General features: G+C 42.7%; 1 pseudogene; it reads right to left on the minus strand.

The window, feature by feature from the left end:
• Window positions 1–1,902: 1,902 nt before the first annotated feature.
• Window positions 1,903–16,087, minus strand: LOC105037716 (disease resistance protein RPM1-like; annotated as a pseudogene).
• Between the last annotated feature and the right edge of the window lie 2,501 nt (window positions 16,088–18,588).

Here is an 18,588-nt window from a genome sequence, read left to right on the forward strand (position 1 = left end):
TATATTTTTAACCTCTGGATTAAATCAGTTATTTTTAGAAGATCTTTAAAGTATAAAAAGTTAAAGTTTAGTTTTCTTATATTTTTTGAATCATTTTAATATAAATTTTTTTCTTGAATTTCGATCATTTTCGCTCACTAAAAATCATCTCTGATGATAATCGGTGCTTATGTGGTAAATAAAGTCCGACTAAGATGACATACATAGATGACGTGGCATATAAGTAATGACATGATATAATGAATAAAAAATTTTATTTTAATGATATGGTATATAATGTGAAATTTTTTAAAAGTATCTGATCACCGAGTGACATTTCAGCACTCATAAATAATGTGGCATGGATGATGATGTGGCATCTATTATAAAATTTTTCAAAAGTATCCGATAATCGAGTGACATGCCAGCACTTGTAGGTGACGTGGCATAAATGACGTGGTATGATTAATTGACATGGCATCTATTATGAAATTTTTCAAAAGTATCTAATCACTGAGTGATACGTCATCACTCATGAAGATGTGGCATAGATGATATGGCATGGATGATGATGTGGTATCTGATATGAAATTTTTTTGAAAGTATCCAATCATCGAGTGATACATCAACACCCATAAGTGATGTGATATATTGGTAATGACATGGCATGTACTGTAAATTTTTTCGATAGTATCCAATCACCAAGTGATATGATGGAAACTATATGCCACATCATCATTCATGTACTATAATTATATGTTACATCCTCTAAGTTTCACAGATGTTCTTAAATGATCTTTGTACTTAAAAAATATCTAATTAAATCCTTTGATTTTTTTAGTGTGATTTAGTTTAATTTTTTCAATATCATGCTAGAGAAGGTGATGATTCTGATGCGGGATGAGTCATTGGATGCATTTAAAAAGTTGAAAATGACAGCAATATCCAAAATAGAAAGCTGGATTTAGACCTGAAGATTATCTTAAAGTAGATCAGATTCGAAGATCTAAAGACCGCTATTGTGAACATAGAGGCTATTGTGGACCAGCAGCTTGACCTCGACCAACCAGATCCTCGACTATAACTTTTTATCCACTTGAAAATTTTATGGCATCACCACAAGAAATCAGAGGCCCAACTCTATCTCTTATATTTGCAATTTTTAAATATTTTGTGAATGTAGCTTAGGGTCGCAACATGTTGTACTGAACTCAATATCAATGATAGTTTTAAGTTTCCTTCTGCAAATCTTCTTCATTCCTAATCATATATTGGTGATGTAGCCAGTTTTCACCTTATAAATGATGCAAAGATCCTGATTGTTGATTGTATTAGCTAAACCTCTTTTTTTTCCTTAATTTGATGGCCATTTGGATTTTAGAATTTGGATTCTCATAGATCTTTTTTCACTCAATCTTTTCAATTCTATGTTGTTTGTTCTCTATTTTGTGCAAGAATTTGATGATGATGGGTTTCTTCAGAAATGCAAGTGACACGTTTTGATTTTACGGTGAAGTTCGTGGGAAACACAAGATAGGAGGTCCATTTTATAAGTAGAATCTTAAAGGGTTTACCTCCAAGAATTCACTTATTCTGGCCGAACATATTGACATCAGGATTGAAAAAGGAGACTGCTGAAACCGTGTCCAACCTCTTCGTCTGATGACTCCAGCACTTCAAATTCAGTAGTCAGAGACATCCACAAAAACAAGAAAGCTTTAGTAAAAAAAATTAGTTCTTTCTATGGAATGCCTTCCATTGAGGTACCACAATTATGCATAGTAGCATGGAAGGCATTAAAAGAAATAACCAAATTCCTGCCATTGGCTGCCCCAAACTGACTACACATTTAATGTGGCACAACGACATCAAACAAATTACTTGATCAATGTGGAGGGTGTGCCTAGAACTCTTAGCTCTCCACTAAGAGATTCCAAATGTTTGCTGGTAAGTTCCTGAACATTGCATTTTAGATGTAGCCAGAGTTCCTGAACATTGCATTTTAGATGGGGCTCTAAATCTCCCCCTCCTCAGGCTCAAAAAAATGATATCACCAATATTGGTCCTGTTTTTGTATGATATATTTGCTTTCCACCAAGATAAATTGGGATTTCTATTCATCTTAGTCTTGGTCCATTTTGCTTGTCAAAATTCTTTGGCTGTGAAGCTGTGAATAGGATAAGAGGTTCCCTTTGGATTCTTTTTTCCCGGAGAGAAAGAGAGAGAGAGACACCTAGCTTTCAAACTAGATTTTAAGAAATTATATGATGAGTGTTTACTATGTGAGGTTTGTATGGTTGCTTGGACCATGCATCTTTGTCAAAAATCTGGAATAGACAACTCTTTTCTCAAAGATTTTTGAAGCTAAATTCACGAGACATAGTAAGCAAGTATAAATATCTCTCTTTTTTTTATGGCAAGAAGTCAACTTTATTAAATGAAAAGTAAGTAACTATGTACAAACTCCACCAACAAACTTAATTCAGACTGCATATGCATACGACAAAAATGAAGTACTTGAACAAACTAAAATAAACAGTGATAAGTATAAATATCTCTCTTACATGTAAATAGATATTACATATTGTCATGATTGTATTAGCACCTAAAAATATCACCTTTTAAATAAGTTTAATAGGTCCTAATGGAATAGAAGAGAGAAAGTGAAAGCACCAATACACATGGCATATGGAAAACAAATCTTTATGAGCAAAATCCATCATATATAACATAGAAAGAGACTCCATAGAATGAATTTCCTGCAAGAGAAAAATAAAGCAATCTTTATTCATCCAAAATTCATAAACTAATTGAATAGATTAATGAACAAGATACATAATTTTCTAAATTTTTCATATTTGCTTAATACAAAATATATACTAAAAAGATGATGACATATTGAGAAAAGTTATGGAGAAATGAATTATAGAAAACTTTCAAATCGAAAGCATTAAATTATGAAGCAAAGATTATATGAAATATCAAATAAACCTTATTTTGAGTGAAAAAACCGAATGGAATGAAAAATTAAAATGAAGATTTACTTGGAATTTTAAGTACGTATCGTAATTTGGATTTTTAGAAATACATAAAGGCAAATATCATTAAAAAAGAAAGGCAAATCTGGAAAAATGGTTAGTTTTGGAGCAGTAAAAAGAAAATATGTAGACCTAAGAAAAGAAAATGGGCTTGTAAATTAAAAACTACAATAACGACAAAAGATTTGTTAAAAATTTGAGTGGCAAAATTTGTTATTACAAGTGTGTATTAGGTCAATACAATCAAAATTCTAGAGAAAGATAGCAGAAATCTTTTAAATTTTAATTTAACAGAGAAACACGCTAATGAGACCTTACAGTAAACGAAATTAAGAAGAAAATCTCATTTTGTTGGAAATTAGCCCTCTTATTTTCAAGAACAAATAGGTGCAGCCAATAACTAAATCTGAGATCTAATCAATATATATAATAGGAAATATCTAATGGTAAAATATGCAGATTTGAGGCTCATGCAGTGGTGAAGGGATAAAAAGATGTGAAAGTTACGGGACCCAGATGCTGGATAAAAGAAACCAAGCACTGGTTAGAAATATCGACTTAATTTTTTTGGTTGAGAAAAAAGATCAGAGCATGAGGTATGACCAATAAGCATGAGATGGAGTAATAATAATAAGATAAAAATGGAATAGACTTACTCGGTGGTCCCACATGCGTGGATAGAGGGATGGAACATGAAAAGGCCCTTCTACGCTTCTCTCTTCTCCTCCTGTCCTGAAAGTCTTTTGACATCGGTTGTTTGGTCCTCTCTATGAATTCTGGATGCAGATCCTTCGAGTACAATTTCTGGAGGGATGTCAGATATTCAATGCCTCGTGGGACATTCTTTAATGCTCGTAGGCGCTTCATGGATAGAGACTCCAGCCTTGCCATGGCGCCTTCCTCTACATCCACTTGACCGAGTTTGGGAAAATCGGATAAAATGAGGTCCTTCAAATTAGGGAACCATCCGCTACGAAACCCCAATTTCTGTCCGTCATATGCCTTACTCATTTCGAGCTGTACAAGGTGGGTCAATTGAGAGAGGGATCGAAGTGGATCCTCTCTCAACCCACTCCAACCCAGACGTAATACCCGAAGGCTGGATCCAAGGGCACGAAATAAGGGCAACTCCATCGTCCCTTCTACCAGTCGTCCCCTCAGACCAAGCTTTTGAAGACGTGGAGGTGGAGGATCCCAGCCTCCCAACTGGAGAATCTCATTCTCGTCGCTAGCATTAAGGTCCAAGTAGCATAGGTAGCGCAACCTTGATAACGAAGCGCATAGGTGCTCGCAATGGATGCCACGCACTTTACATATCCGAATGCTTCTTATCTGGGTTAAGTTCCCTAGCTGTTCCACAAATTCCTCGTTTGCTTCCACTGCTTGAAGAGTTTGCAGGTCTTTAAAATTCCACAGCCCCTTCGGACATTGCACACCTCTACGATGATTTATAGTCTTGTAAGTTGGGTCTACAATCTTCTCTGCAAACCGGTGACGCAACTTCTTGAGGTTTTCTGTCGTGCCAGGCAGTTTCTCTATTTCACTTTCCATGAGGTCTAGCGTCTGTAGGTTACGAAGCGTTCCCAAGGATTCAGGTAGCACCTTCACCTTCGTCTCCCTCAGACCCAAAAAGTGCAGATTGAATAAGTCCCCAATTTCATCTGGTACTCTCTCAATCGAGATGCCTTGTAGGTCTAAGACGGTCAAATATCTAGAGCTGGAACACAGCGAAGACAAGGATGACGATGCCGACATTGTAGGGTCAAACACCGTGAAAGTGCGAAGTCTTGGCAACTCCATGCTCGACTGGAGTTCGTTACCGCATTTGTGCACTGACAGACGACGTTTCTCCTCACCCGTCTTCACCACCATCTCAAGATCGTCATGTATAACCACACTGAAATTTTCCTTCTTATACAATGATGCAGCCAACTCTCGTACAATGTCGTGCATCCGACAGTGTTTTATTCTACCAAATCCATTCGTCTTTACAACTTGAAGAATGCATCGATGGACGAGCTCCTTGAGATAGTCCTCTGCCACTTCTTCCATTGTGCTCGATCCCCTTTCCTCCACAAATCCTTCTGCGACCCACAGCCTCATAAGCCTCTTTCTCTGAAGCATATGATCCTCCGGGAACATGCTGCAATGCAAGAAGCAGTTCTTAAGATATCTCGGTAGATAGTTGTAGCTGAGATTCAAAACATGCTTCACATTGTCCAAATTTGAGTTGTGATTCAACCCCCAGCTCAGCCGATCATAAACTTTCCCCCATTCTGACTTGGTTCTCTCTCTCGGGGACAGAAGGCTGCCTAAAGAGACGATAGCTAGTGGCAACCCTTGACATTTTGATACAATTTTCTTCCCCAACTCCTCCTCCTCCAGCTCTTCAGGACATTTTCCATCTTCATTTCGGAATGCCCTCTTACGGAACAGATCCCACGCCTCCGTGCTTTCCAAAAGGCCGGGCTGATGCTTCCGACCATCACGTGCTACGGAAGCTACCTCGTCACTCCGGGTTGTAATGATTACTCTGCTTCCATTCTTGTCGTCAACATTAATGGCAGCACCAATTTCATCGAAAGCTTTTGGATCCCATACATCATCCAGTATGATCAAATATTTTTTTTTTCTCCAGAAACAGTCTTACGCTTTCAGCTAACCTTCTGTCGTCCATTTCCCTGATGTTATTCGGTTTTTTCTCTACTTTTTCATTTCCATACAGCTCCTCAATCATTCTTCTTAAAAATGATAAAATTGAAGAATCTCAAATAAAAATAATAAACACTCTTTTCTTATGGTGGAAAGATGACAAGAAGAATACTTGCTTCACACACCACAATGGACAAATCACCTTCCTATTTATAGATGCCTAGATGCCTTTTTATATTCCATAGCATTTAATTCATGCATGGAATACTAAGAAGCATTTACAGAATTCTATGTATTCTTCATCTATCAAGAAGCCTATTCCTTTTTACAAGGAGGCCTTTCAGATTTCCAAGAGACCCTTTAGTTTTCCAAGAGGTCTTTTAGTTTTCCAAAGTCATTTAATGATAAGTTTAAAATAATCCAACAATTCCCCCCTTAAACTTGTTCATCTTGGTGCTATGACTCCAAGCATCTTCCTCAGCCTTTGATAGTCTTCACTTTTGAGTGATTTTGTGAATATATCAGCAACTTGTTCTTTTGATTTGCAATACACAACCTCCACAATTCCTTTTTTGACTTGATCACGAAGAAAATGGAATCTAGTGTCGATATGTTTGCTTCTTCCATGTTGGACTGGATTCTTGGCTAGCTCAATAGCAGATTTGTTATCAACATTGATCTTTATAGGCTCTTTTTGTGGATGACCCAATTCTTCTAGCAAATTTCGCAACCATATAGCCTCACATACACATGATGCCGCTGCAACATACTCCGCCTCACATGTAGATAGTGCCACAATAGATTGCTTCTTTGAGCTCCAAGAGAAAGCATTAGCACCAAAATAAAAAACATAACCGGAAGTGCTCTTCCGTTCATCAAGATCTCCACCCCAATCACTATCAGAAAAACCAATTAAACTTGCATCATTGGAATGAGCATAAAACATACCATGATCAAGAGTTCCTTTAAGATATCTAAGAATCCTCTTTGCCGCCATCCAATGTGACTCCTTTGGATGCTCCATATATCTACTAATCAAACCAACTCCATAAACAATATCGGGCCGACTTATAGTGAGATAGCGAAGACTTCCAACAAGACTTTTGAAGAGAGTCGAGTTCACCTCCTTGCCTTCTCCTTCTTTATTAAGTTTTTCTCCATAAGCCACCGGGGTGTTTACTTCCTTACAACTCTCCATTTTGAATTTTTTTAGAATGTTTCTTACATATCTCCCTTGAGAAATGAAGATGCCATCTTCTCTGTGCTTTACCTCGATGCCAAGAAAATAGGACATCAAGTCTCCACCCGTCATTTCGAACTCCTTGCCCATAGCTGCTTTGAATTCATAAATCATTTCCTTGCTGCTACCTGTCACAAGAAGGTCATCTACATATAAACATATTATCAAAATATCATCTCCTTTTTTCTTCACATAGGTGGCATATTCATAGGGGCACTTGACAAAGCCGTATCCCTGGAGATAATGATCGATCCGTGTATTCCATGCTCGGGGTGCTTGCTTCAACCCATACAAAGCTTTTCGTAACTTATACACTTTATCTTCCATGCCTTTAAGGATATAACCCTCCGGTTGCTCAATATAAACTTCTTCTTCAAGGTAGCCATTGAGAAATGCTGACTTCACATCCATATGGTATATCTTCCACTTGTGATGAGATGCAAGTGAGAAGATAAGCTTCACGGTGTCAAGTCGAGCAACTGGTGCAAAGACTTCATCATAGTCGAATCCCTTCTTTTGCTTGTAGCCTTTGGCAACAAGACGAGCTTTGTATCTTTCTACTTCTCCATTAGCAGTGTGCTTCACTTTGTACACCCACTTAACGTCTATCGCCTTTTGTCCTTTTGGAAGTGTAGTTAACTCCCACGTATTATTTTTCTCTAGGGCATAGATCTCCTCCTTCATTGCCTTTCTCCATTCAGCTTTCTGCACTGCTTCATCAAATGTTAGAGATTCAACATCAGCAAATAAACAATATAAATCAACTTGTTCAACTGCTTCTGTTTCATCATAAAGATCATTAAGACTTCTAAATTTTCTTCCATAACTTCTTGTTGATATAGAATGACTTGAAGAAGCCGGTGTAGCTTGTGGTGGTGGAGATGATCTTGCTGGTGATAATATTGGTTGGACAGCCTCTACTTCTATGTTCTCCTCAGCTTCATTATGAAGTGGTACATATTTGGTATGAGAATCTGTGCCACTCTAATCCCATACATCATCTTCCTTGAAGACCACATCTCGACTGATGATTACCTTATTTGCCGTTGGATCATACAACTTGTAGGCTTTGGATTGCTCACTGTATCCTATGAAGATGCACTTTTGGCTTCGATTATCAAGCTTTTTTCTCTTCTCTTGTGGCACTTGGGCATAAGCAATGCTCCCAAAAATCTTCAAGTGGCTCACTCCTGGCTTGTAGCCACTCCAAGCTTCCTTTGGTGTCATTCCTTTGATGAACTTTGTCGGACTTCGGTTGATGAGATAGGCTGCACATGCCACTGCTTCAGCCCAAAATTGCTCGGGAAGGTTCTTCTCTTTCAACATACTTCTTGTCATGTCAAGGATGGTCCGATTCTTCCTTTCGGCTACTCCATTTTGTTGTGGAGAGTACGGAGCAGTGAATTGATGTCGAACTCCTTCTTCATCACAATAGTTCCTGAAAGCATTTGACATGTATTCTCCACCTCTATCGGATCTCAAAATTTATACTTTATAGTTACATTCTTTTTCAACTAAAGATTTAAAATTTTTAAATGTAGAGAGTGCAGCCGACTTTTCTTTAAGAAAATAAACCCACAACATTCTACTAAAATCATCAACAAATGTTATAAAATATTTGTTACCACCATGAGATTCTGGAAGAGGGCCGCATATATCAGTATGCACCAACTGCAATGGTCTCATTGCTTTCCAAGACTTTCCACCTTTGAAGGGAGCTCTTGTATGCTTTGCTAGTGTGCACTTTTCACAAACTTCATTTGGATAATATATATGCGGAAGACCTTTCACCATACCATCTTTAGATAGCAATTTCAAACTTCCAAAATTTAAATGTCCAAGCCTGAGATGCCAAAGCCAAGAAGGGTTCTTGATATCCACTTGCAAGCAATTTTGAGAATCTGTCTTCAAGAGAAGAGGAAACATCCTGTTCTTCGCCATCTGGACACAAGCAATCAGCTTTCCATTCCAATCTCTTAAGGTTAGTGATGACCCTTTCATATGAATTATATAACCCTTCTCCAAAAGTTGGCCAATACTTAGAATATTACTCTTCAAGTCTGGCACATAATATACATTGGAAATAAAATCAGACGTACCATTCTTTTGTTGAATCATGATCTTGCCTCTTCCTTTGACGGAAACTTTAGAGAAATCCCCAAACTTCACATCACCATGCACCCCTTCTTGCAACTCCACGAATAGGTCTTTTCTTCCACACATGTGGTTTGTGGCTCCTGAGTCAAGAAACCACACATTCTTCAAGTCTCCATTTTGTTGGCATGCCAAAAGAAGAGTTGGCTCTTCTTCTTGGTTTTTGGATTCGGAGTAGTTGCTTTGCTCATTGTTCCAACACTCATAGCTATAATGCCCATATTTGTGGCAATTATAGCATTGAACATTGGATCTTGCTTGGTCACGACCTCCATTTAATCTTCTACCTCGACCATGTTCACCTCTTCTACCACCTCTTCCATTGTTGAAATTTGGAGTTCGGCCTCTTCCACCATTGTAGCCTCCTCGACCATGACTACGGCCTCGACCACGACCACGATAGTTGTTGCCACCACCTCTTATGTTGCTACTAGCATCTCGAAATGCTTGAGATTGCCCTTGATCCTTTCCTTTTTTATCTTTGGCCTCCACCTTTGATTGAAGTATTTGCTCTGTATTAGCTGCTTCAATTTTATTTTGCTTCTTTTGTTCATGGACTTGAAGTTTACCCATCAACGCATTGATGGATAGAGTATCCACATCATTAGCTTCTTCAATAGCGACAACAATATACTCAAACCTCGGTGTCAAAGACCGAAGTATCTTCTCTACCACTCGAACATCATCTATCTTCTCTCCATTCCTCTTCAATTGGTTTACGATAACCAATATTCGAGAAAAGTAGTTGAAGATATTCTCCGTCTCCTTCATGGTGGCGACTTCAAATTCTCCCCATAGTTGTTGTAGTCGAATTCGCTTCACTTTTTCTTCTCCTTTAAATATGATGGAGAGAGTATCCCATGCTTGCTTTGCAGAAGTTGCCTCAGCAATTCTTTCAAATGTCACCTCATCCAAGGCTTGATACAATTGAAACAAAGCTTTCTTGTCTCTCCTCCTTGTAACTCTCAAAGCCTCCTTTTGATTTTGATTGTACCCTCTCTCTTGATCTGGTGTAGGCTCGGTGTAGCCATCATTAACGATCTCCCATAGATCTTGTGAGCCAAACAATGACTTCATCTGGATACACCAATTCCCAAAGTTCTCCTTAGTAAGCTTTGGGATTTGCATTTGCACACCATCACTAGCCATTTCTCTTAGGATCAGTCTTCTCAACAAGACAAGGCTCTGATACCAAATGATAAAATTGAAGAATCTCAAATAAAAATAATAAACACTCTTTTCTTATGGTGGAAAGATGACAAGAAGAATACTTGCTTCACACACCACAATGGACAAATCACCTTCCTATTTATAGATGCCTAGATGCCTTTTTATATTCCATAGCATTTAATTCATGCATGGAATACTAAGAAGCATTTACAGAATTCTATGTATTCTTCATCTATCAAGAAGCCTATTCCTTTTTACAAGGAGGCCTTTCAGATTTCCAAGAGACCCTTTAGTTTTCCAAGAGGTCTTTTAGTTTTCCAAAGTTATTTAATGATAAGTTTAAAATAATCCAACAAAAAGATCATCCACCTTGTAAGTTTTTGAGATGGATATCCACGCATGACGTTCAAACTTTTTTCTCTCACTTTTGTATACACTGGCGACTAGAGTTGTTTTGCCCAGTCCCCCCATGCCGCACACGGATATTACACATCTAGCTGGGTCCTCACCAGAAAGCCAGTCAGTTATTTTTGTTTTGTTTCGGTCAATTCCCACGAGCTCATTCTCGTCAATAAAATAAGAAGAGTTCGTTAAATTCAGCTGCTTTTCACCAGAATAATTTGAACTACTACCCGTTTCTCCCTCTGTCATCTTAATCCATCGTTTCTTCATCTGTGAAAGGTGCTGAAGATTAGTTTCTAACTCTTTCACTTGTGCAGCAATTTGATGCCAGGCAATCAAATTTTGGGATCCCTTAAATATTTTCTTGACAAAACCTCCCAATCCGCTCCCTTGCTGTTGAGCTATGGGATAGAAATACTCATCCATGATGTCCTCGACATGATTTGCCAGTTTCCGTACCTCCTCAATCCAAACTTCAAGGACCTGGTTCTTTTCAGTTTGAATATCTATTTGACCGAGAAAGGCTTGCATTACCAAAAGTTCACTCCTGATACGTCTTGTTGCGGCCAATCCCCCATCGTTCGATCGTCAGTCGCACATCTGCAAAAAAAGTTCTCACAGATCAGAGATGCCTCCAATAGAGATCCTTCGATGGTCAAGTCAGAAAGAGATTAGACAACAGTGAAAAATCAGAGGCCCAGCCCGAGAGGACTCGGATAAGCTTGAGAGCTGGAGGGAGCATCAGAGAGAGCTTACTAAGACTGTTGCCTTACCCCTTTTTATAGTAGAACGCGGCATGGTCCCGCCATTAATGGTGCTGACAACTGGAGAGTTATCAAATCATCAGGGGCTGTCAAATCGTCGTGGACTGTCAAATCACCGCGGATTGTCAAAACGAACCCATGTCCTCGACAGGACAATGCCCCAGGGCGACTGCACAGCATGTCCTTGACAAGACAACAGCCCATAGCGGTCGTACGGCCATTGGGCGGGCTGGCCGACCATACGTCGGTATTCGACTGTCGGAACGTCGGATGATGACCCGGAGACACCGTCGGCCGGTTTAATGCCTCGTTGAGGTCGGACGTCGGCTGCCGCCCCCGACAGTGAGTCGGTGATTTGGGCTCCACCGCTCGGCTGGTCAGGAACAGAATGGGTCTGCCCAGCCGACACTCCTTCAGTCGGATAATGTCGGCAGCTACTGTCGGCAGTCGTCGGTTGGTTCGGTCGGTAGAGTCAGGCGTCGGTCGGAGTCATCCGTCGGTCGTCGATCGGAGTCGTCCGTCGGGGTCGTCCGTCGGTCATCGGTCGGAGTCGTCCGTCGGGGTCGTCCGTCGGAGTCGTCCATCGGAGTCGTCCGTCGGGGTCTGTCGGAGTCATCCGTCGGTCGTCGGTCAGAGTCGTCCATCTGGATCATCCATCGGAGTCGCCCGTCGGGGTCATCCGTCGGAGTCGCCCGTCGGGGTCGTCGGTCGGAGTCGTCCGTCGGGGTCGTCCGTCGGAGTCGTCTGTCGGAGTCGTCCGTCGGAGTTGTCTGTCGAGGTCGTCGGTCGTCCGTCGAGGTCATCCGTCGGTCGTCCGTCGGAGTCGTCCGTCAGGGTCATCCGTCGGAGTCGTCCATCGGTCGTCGGTCAGACCGGTCTGAGGGAAAGTCGGCGTATGGGGGTCAGTCGATATATCCCAACAGTTTCCCTCCCCACTCCTGAGTCCGATGTCATGTTGGCTCGCGTGAACATGTGGGCGACGGCTTCGGGCGAAAGGAGTAGTTTTCCGTCATGTCTTGCCCCGACTCTGGCGATCGCATCAACGAACGATCCGATGTCGGTCATCCCAACTGTAGGTCGAGCGTGCACGTCGGGTCGGAGGTCGGCCAACCTCCGAACGTAGCATGACACGATCATCCCGTAGAGTCTGATAGTCGAGTAGCATCCGACGTATCTGATAGTCGAGTAACGTCCGACGTATCTGATAGTCGAGTAACGTCCGACGTATTCGAATAGGATAACGATGGCAAGTCGAATATCCGTTGTCCGGCCCTTGGTCGGACATGCGCGTTAGGACGTATGATAAACGGTGGTAAGCCGAATATCCTTCGACCGATCGTGATCAAGTCGGTATGTCGCAAGTCGAATTGCGGTTGTCTTGACATTTTACCACTCTTAGTCGAAGCTAAGTCGGCAAGTTAGCCAGCCACGTTGGTCGAGGCCTTTTGCCCTCAGAGGCATAGGCCGTCGATTCGACGATCAATGATCGAGCCGTGGATTCGACGATCGGTGATCAAGCTACGTTGGTCGACGATTGAGCCATTGGTTCGGCGATCAGGCTGCATTGGTCGAAGCCCTTTTGCCTTCAGAGGCCGAGGCCATGGGTTCGACGATCGGTGATCGAGTCGTTGATTCGATAATCGGTGATCAAGCCATTGATTCGATGATCGACGATCGAGCCGTGTTGGTCGAGGCCCTTTTGCCTTCAAAGGCCGAGGCCGTCGGTTCGGCAATTGATGATCGAGTCATTGATTTGGCGATCGACGATCGAGCCATGTTGGTCGAGGCCTTTTCGCCTTCAGAGGCCGAGGCCATCAGTTCGGCGATCGACGATCGAGTCGTAGATTCAGTGATCAGCTATCGAGCTGCTTCGGTCGAGGCCCTTTGCTTTCAAAGGCTGAGACCGTCGTAGATTCGGCGATCGGGTTACGTTGGTCGAGGCCCTTTGCCTTCAGAGGCCGAGGCCATCGTAGATACTCCGCTCTTTCGATCTCTATCAGGATCTACGCACGAGGAGCGGGGAGAGGAGTGTAGGAGTCATACCTGCGATGCGTCGGTCTCAGACTCCGTTGTCGGGGCGAGACCCGTCTATCGGTGGGGCCCGCTGGGTTCAGTAGGAGTCTGATTTTTCTTTCACTTCTCCTTCTGACCCGTGCCCTCGGTCAGACGTCGGTCGGAAGCTCCTTCGTCCGTACGCACGTATTTATACACGCGCTCCAGCAACTCGACATACGTCTGGGGGAGGGTTTTGTCCAAGGAATAGGTGAACCGAGACCCCCTTAGTCCCCTCTTCATGGCCGAGATAGCCATGTCTTCGTTGAGGTCCCGGACCTCAAGTGTAGTCGCATTGAACCGGGCCACAAAGTATCGTAGAGTCTCATTTTCTCTCTGCTTGAGGGAGAAAAGACTGTCTGAGGTTCACGGTGGCTTCCGACTGGTGCTGAAATGGGCCACGAAAGAATGTTCGAGCTGTCCGAAGGAGTGGATACTTCCCGAGCGGAGGTCGGAGTACCAGGCCCTGGCAGCTCTGCAGAGTGTGGCGAGGAAGCCGACGTAAAGGAAGGCATCGGTTGCCTCTTGGATTATCATGAGAGCCTTGTAGCTCTTCAGATGGTCAATTGGGTCGGTGGAGCCATCGTAAGGCTCCACGTGAGGCATCTTGAACCGACTAGGGATCGGTTCGTCGAAGATGAATCAGGAGAGAGGTTGGGTGGTCCGAAAGTCGATGTCGTTCGACGACTTCTATCCATCCGTCTGGAGCTGGGCAAGCCGACGGTCGATTTCTTCAAACTTGCGCTCGTAGTCGTTTAACCGTCGGTGTTGAGAAACTCTAGGAGTCGATCTTCCCGATGAGTTTGAGAGTGAGGCGGATGGCATCCGCGGCCGCTTCTCCCTCCTCGCTCGCTCCAGCTAGGAAGGGGAGGGACGTCGAGACCGACGGGCGTCATGCCATGGTCGCCCCCCCTTCTCGGTGGGAGTGGTGAGACAGCTGCTCTTGAGGAGGAGATGGAAGTGGCATCGGCGGCTGCTTCTGGATGGCATGGGATGCGCCACCGGTTGTTCTGCCGGCGGTCGCAGCAACTGAGTCGGTTGCTACTGGAGATTTTTGATCGCATCCGTCAGAACGGTCATTTGCCGTACGATCGCCGCGATTTGCGCCTCCGTGGTCACCGCCGGGTGCGGATAGCTGGGCTCCGCCATGGAGGGTGAAGGAGAGGGCTCTTCCGGGTGGGAAGAGTGCCTCGCCGACCCGGTAGCTCTCGATCACTGAGCTCTGATTTTCGTCATCTCGAGAGGTCTCTGAAGCTCTAGGGAGCTTGCTATCTTACCTCTATCGAGCGTACCCCTACCTGACGTGCCAAACCTGTTGCGGCCAATCCTCCATCGCCTGGTCGTCGGGAACGAGCACCTGCAAGAGGAGTCCACACTGACCGGAGATGCCTCCGACGGAGACCCTCCGACGGTCAAGTCAGAGAGGAGACTAGGCAACAGTAGAAAAGAATCAGGGGCCCAGCCCGAGAGGGCTCGGGTAAGCTTGGGAGCTGGAGGGAGCGTCAGAGAGAGCTTACCAAGACTGTTGCCTTACCTCTTTTTATAGTAGAATGCGGTGTGGTCCCGCCATTAATGGTGCAGACAACTGGGGAGTTGTCAAATCACCGGGGGCTGTCAAATCACTGTGGGCTGTCAAATCACCGCGGGTTGTCAGAACGAACTCATGTCCTCGGCAGGACAATGCCCCAAGGTGACTGCACAGCATGTCCTTGACAAGACAACAGCCCATAGCGGTCGTACGACCCTTGGACGGGCTGGCCGACCATACATCGGTATTCGACGGTCAGAATGTCAGGTGATGACCCGGAGATACCGTCAGCCGGTTTAATACCTCGCTGAGGTCGGACGTCGGCTGCTGCCTCCGACAGTGAGTCGGTGATTTGGGCTCCACTGCTTGACTGGTCGGAAACGGAATGGGTCTATCCGGCCGATACTCCTTCAGTCGGATAATGTCAGCAGCTACTGTCGGCAGTCATTGGTCGGTGCGGTCAGTAGAGTCGGGCGTCGGTCGGAGTCGTCCGTCGGGGTCGTTCGTCGGTCGTCGGTCAGAGTCATCCGTCGGGGTCATCCGTCGGAGTCGTCTGTCGGAGTTATCCGTCGGGGTCATCCGTCGGAGTCATTCGTCGGTCAGAGTCGTCTGTCGGGGTTGTCCGTCAGAGTCGCCCATCGGGGTCGTTCGTCGGAGTCGTTCGTCGGTCGTCGGTCGGAGTCGTCTGTTGAGGTCGTCCATCGGAGTCGTCCGTCGGTCGTCGGTCGGAGTCGTCCGTCGGGGTCGTCCGTCGGGGTCGTCCGTCGGAGTCGTCCGTCGGTCGTCGGTCGGAGTCGTCCGTCGAGGTCGTCGGTCGGAGTCGTCCGTCGGTCGTCGGTCGGAGTCGTCCATCGGTCGTCGGTCGGAGTCGTCCGTCGGGGTCATCCATCGGGGTCGTCCGTCGGTCGTCGGTCATCGGTCAGACCGGTCCGAGGGTAAGTCGGCATATAGGGGTCAGTCGGTATATCCTAACACGCCTCATACCACTTGGTAGTTGAGTCAACAATGAGACTTCCTTTGCAAACAGAGAACTAGCTAGTTTCAGTGCTTCTCCACCCAAAGCAACACCGATCTTTGTCACTACTAGAAGTATAGCATTCTCTGCCATGTCTGGTTCGACTATGAACTATACCTTCTTGGCTGTATATGCAAGGTGTATATATACCAGACTAGCTCTTGTCTCTCTTATGCTCTCGCTCCTGGTATTTGATCCATCCAAAAGAGTTTGGTCTTACTTATAAACAAGAGTTAATCAAGATGCTTATTCAATAAATAAACATTCAACTATGAGATATTGGATATATACTAAATAATTTTGCTACTATGTTATTTGGTACTAAGATCACTATTTCTTACACCATTCATATGTTGGGCTTTTGGGTTCCCCTCCTATGTGGAAAAAAATCCAAAGTTTGGTTTATTTTGGTCGAGATCCATTTGTGGATATAGTCTATACTTAAGTCCACTATGAATTATATAAATATAACTCTTACTGTCCTAATTTTGACCAAGAGCGTTCAGCCACTTTGAAGAGAGAAAAAGAGAGAGAAAGGGAGAGAAAAACATAATTCCATAGGTTTTGGATAGCTCTGCGTAGTTTTGATTTAGTTGACGATCGGAAGGTCATTTGTGATCCAATTGAGCTGACTTTTGGACAGCAAGTAGAAGACATATGGTTCTTCAACTTCAATGATGCTGATCATAATTTGGACTGAAAACCTAATTTTCATGGCTTAAAACAGAAGCTGTGTTTTGATAACTTTTCTTCATTTTCTTATTGTTTCTTTCTTGTTATTTCATAGTTCTTGGAATTGTAGTTTGGCTCTAAGTTTATGAGCTATCTGTGGTTGTTTGTGACTATTATAGACATTATATTGATTTTAGTGAAGTTCTTTTGGGTGGACCTTTGGTCCTATGGTTTTTATCCTTCACGTTGGGAGGATTTTCCATGTTAAAATCATGTGTTCCCTTTTGTGGATATTTTTGTGCAATTTTGGGTATATTTGTGTGTTAGATATTTGCTTTAGTTGTTGAAAATTTTTTGCTTCTCACAGATTCACTCAAGCAGAAAAGGATGACCCATCTTGGTTGTCATCGCCTCCTTTCCCAACAGTCTGGTATCAGAACATTTCATTTGTTTACTTGTGGGTTGAGCTTGTTTGAATGATGGAGGTGAATTTGAGTAAAATGATTTGTTTGAATGGCATAAATTATCATAAACAGAAAGAAAAAATGAAAGATCTTTTATTTGTAAAAAAACTACATCTATCGATGTTTGAGACTCAGAAACTTAAGTCTAAATCTGATGAAGAATGAAAATTTGAGCATCAATAAGTATGTGGCTTTATTCGACAATGGATAGAAGATAATGTCTTGAATCATATTGTTAATGAGACACATCCTAGAACTTTGTGGGAGAAGCTAGAAATCTTGTATGCTTCAAAGATTGAAAACAATAAATTATTTTTGCTTAAACAAGCAATGTAGTTAAGGTACAAGGAAGGGAGCTCCATATCTGATCACTTGAATAAATTTCAAGGGTGCTTTGATCAGTTGCTCAGAATGGGTGTAAAGTTTGATGATGAAATTTAAGGATTTTGGCTACTGAATGGTTTATCTGATTCTTGAAAAAATTTTCATGTGTCTTTGACCAATTCTGCTCCTAATGGTGTTGTGATCATGGGATATACCAAGAGTGGTGTCTTGAATGAGAAGATGAGATGGAGAACTTAAGGTGTGTCATCATCACAATCTATGGTCTTAGTTATTGAAAACTGAGGGAGAAGCAAGAATAAGGGCCAAGGATAGAACGGTAAAAGTAAAAGCAGGAGTAAATCAAAGTCAAGGCAAAAGAATCTTGAAAGTCACTATTGTGGTAAAATGGGACATATCAAGAAATATTGCTATAAATGGAAAAGGGAAAAGAATGACAATGACAAAGATGATCATGTTGCCACCACCACTTCAAATGAACTTGTTATTATTTATGATGAGAATGTGATCAATCTTGCTTGTCATGAGATAAATTGGGTGATTGATAGTGGTGCCTCCTTTCATGTGATATCAAAGAAGAAATTCTTCACATCTTATGCTTCTGATGATTTTGGGATCTTGAAGATGGGTAATAATGGCTTGTCAATGGTAGTAGGCATTGGAACTATTGGTTTGGAGACCAAAAATAGAATAAGGTTGGTACTCAAAGATGTCAGACATATATTAGATATCCGTTTGCATCTGATTTCAGTAGAAAGGCTTGATGATGATGGATATTATAATACTTTTAGTGATGAATAGTGAAAACTCACTAAAGGCTCTTTAGTTGTGGCATCAGGAAAAAAGTATTTAATAGTTTGTACTTGATGCAGGCTTCAATTTCTACTAATTCTATAAATGTTGTTGAGAGTGATAGCTCATCAAAATTATGGCACAAGAGACTAAGCCATATAAGTGAGAAGGGACTTAATTGTTTAGCCAAGAAGAATTTGCTTTTAGGGTTGAAAGATACAAAGTTAAAAAGGTATGGTTATTGCTTGGCTAGGAAATAGAAAAGGATTTCTTTCAAGAGTCATCCTCCTTTCAGAAAGTTAGATTTGCTTGAGCTGGTATACT

This window comes from Elaeis guineensis, chromosome 1, assembly GCF_000442705.2.
Source record: "Elaeis guineensis isolate ETL-2024a chromosome 1, EG11, whole genome shotgun sequence".
Lineage (NCBI taxonomy): Eukaryota > Viridiplantae > Streptophyta > Magnoliopsida > Arecales > Arecaceae > Elaeis > Elaeis guineensis.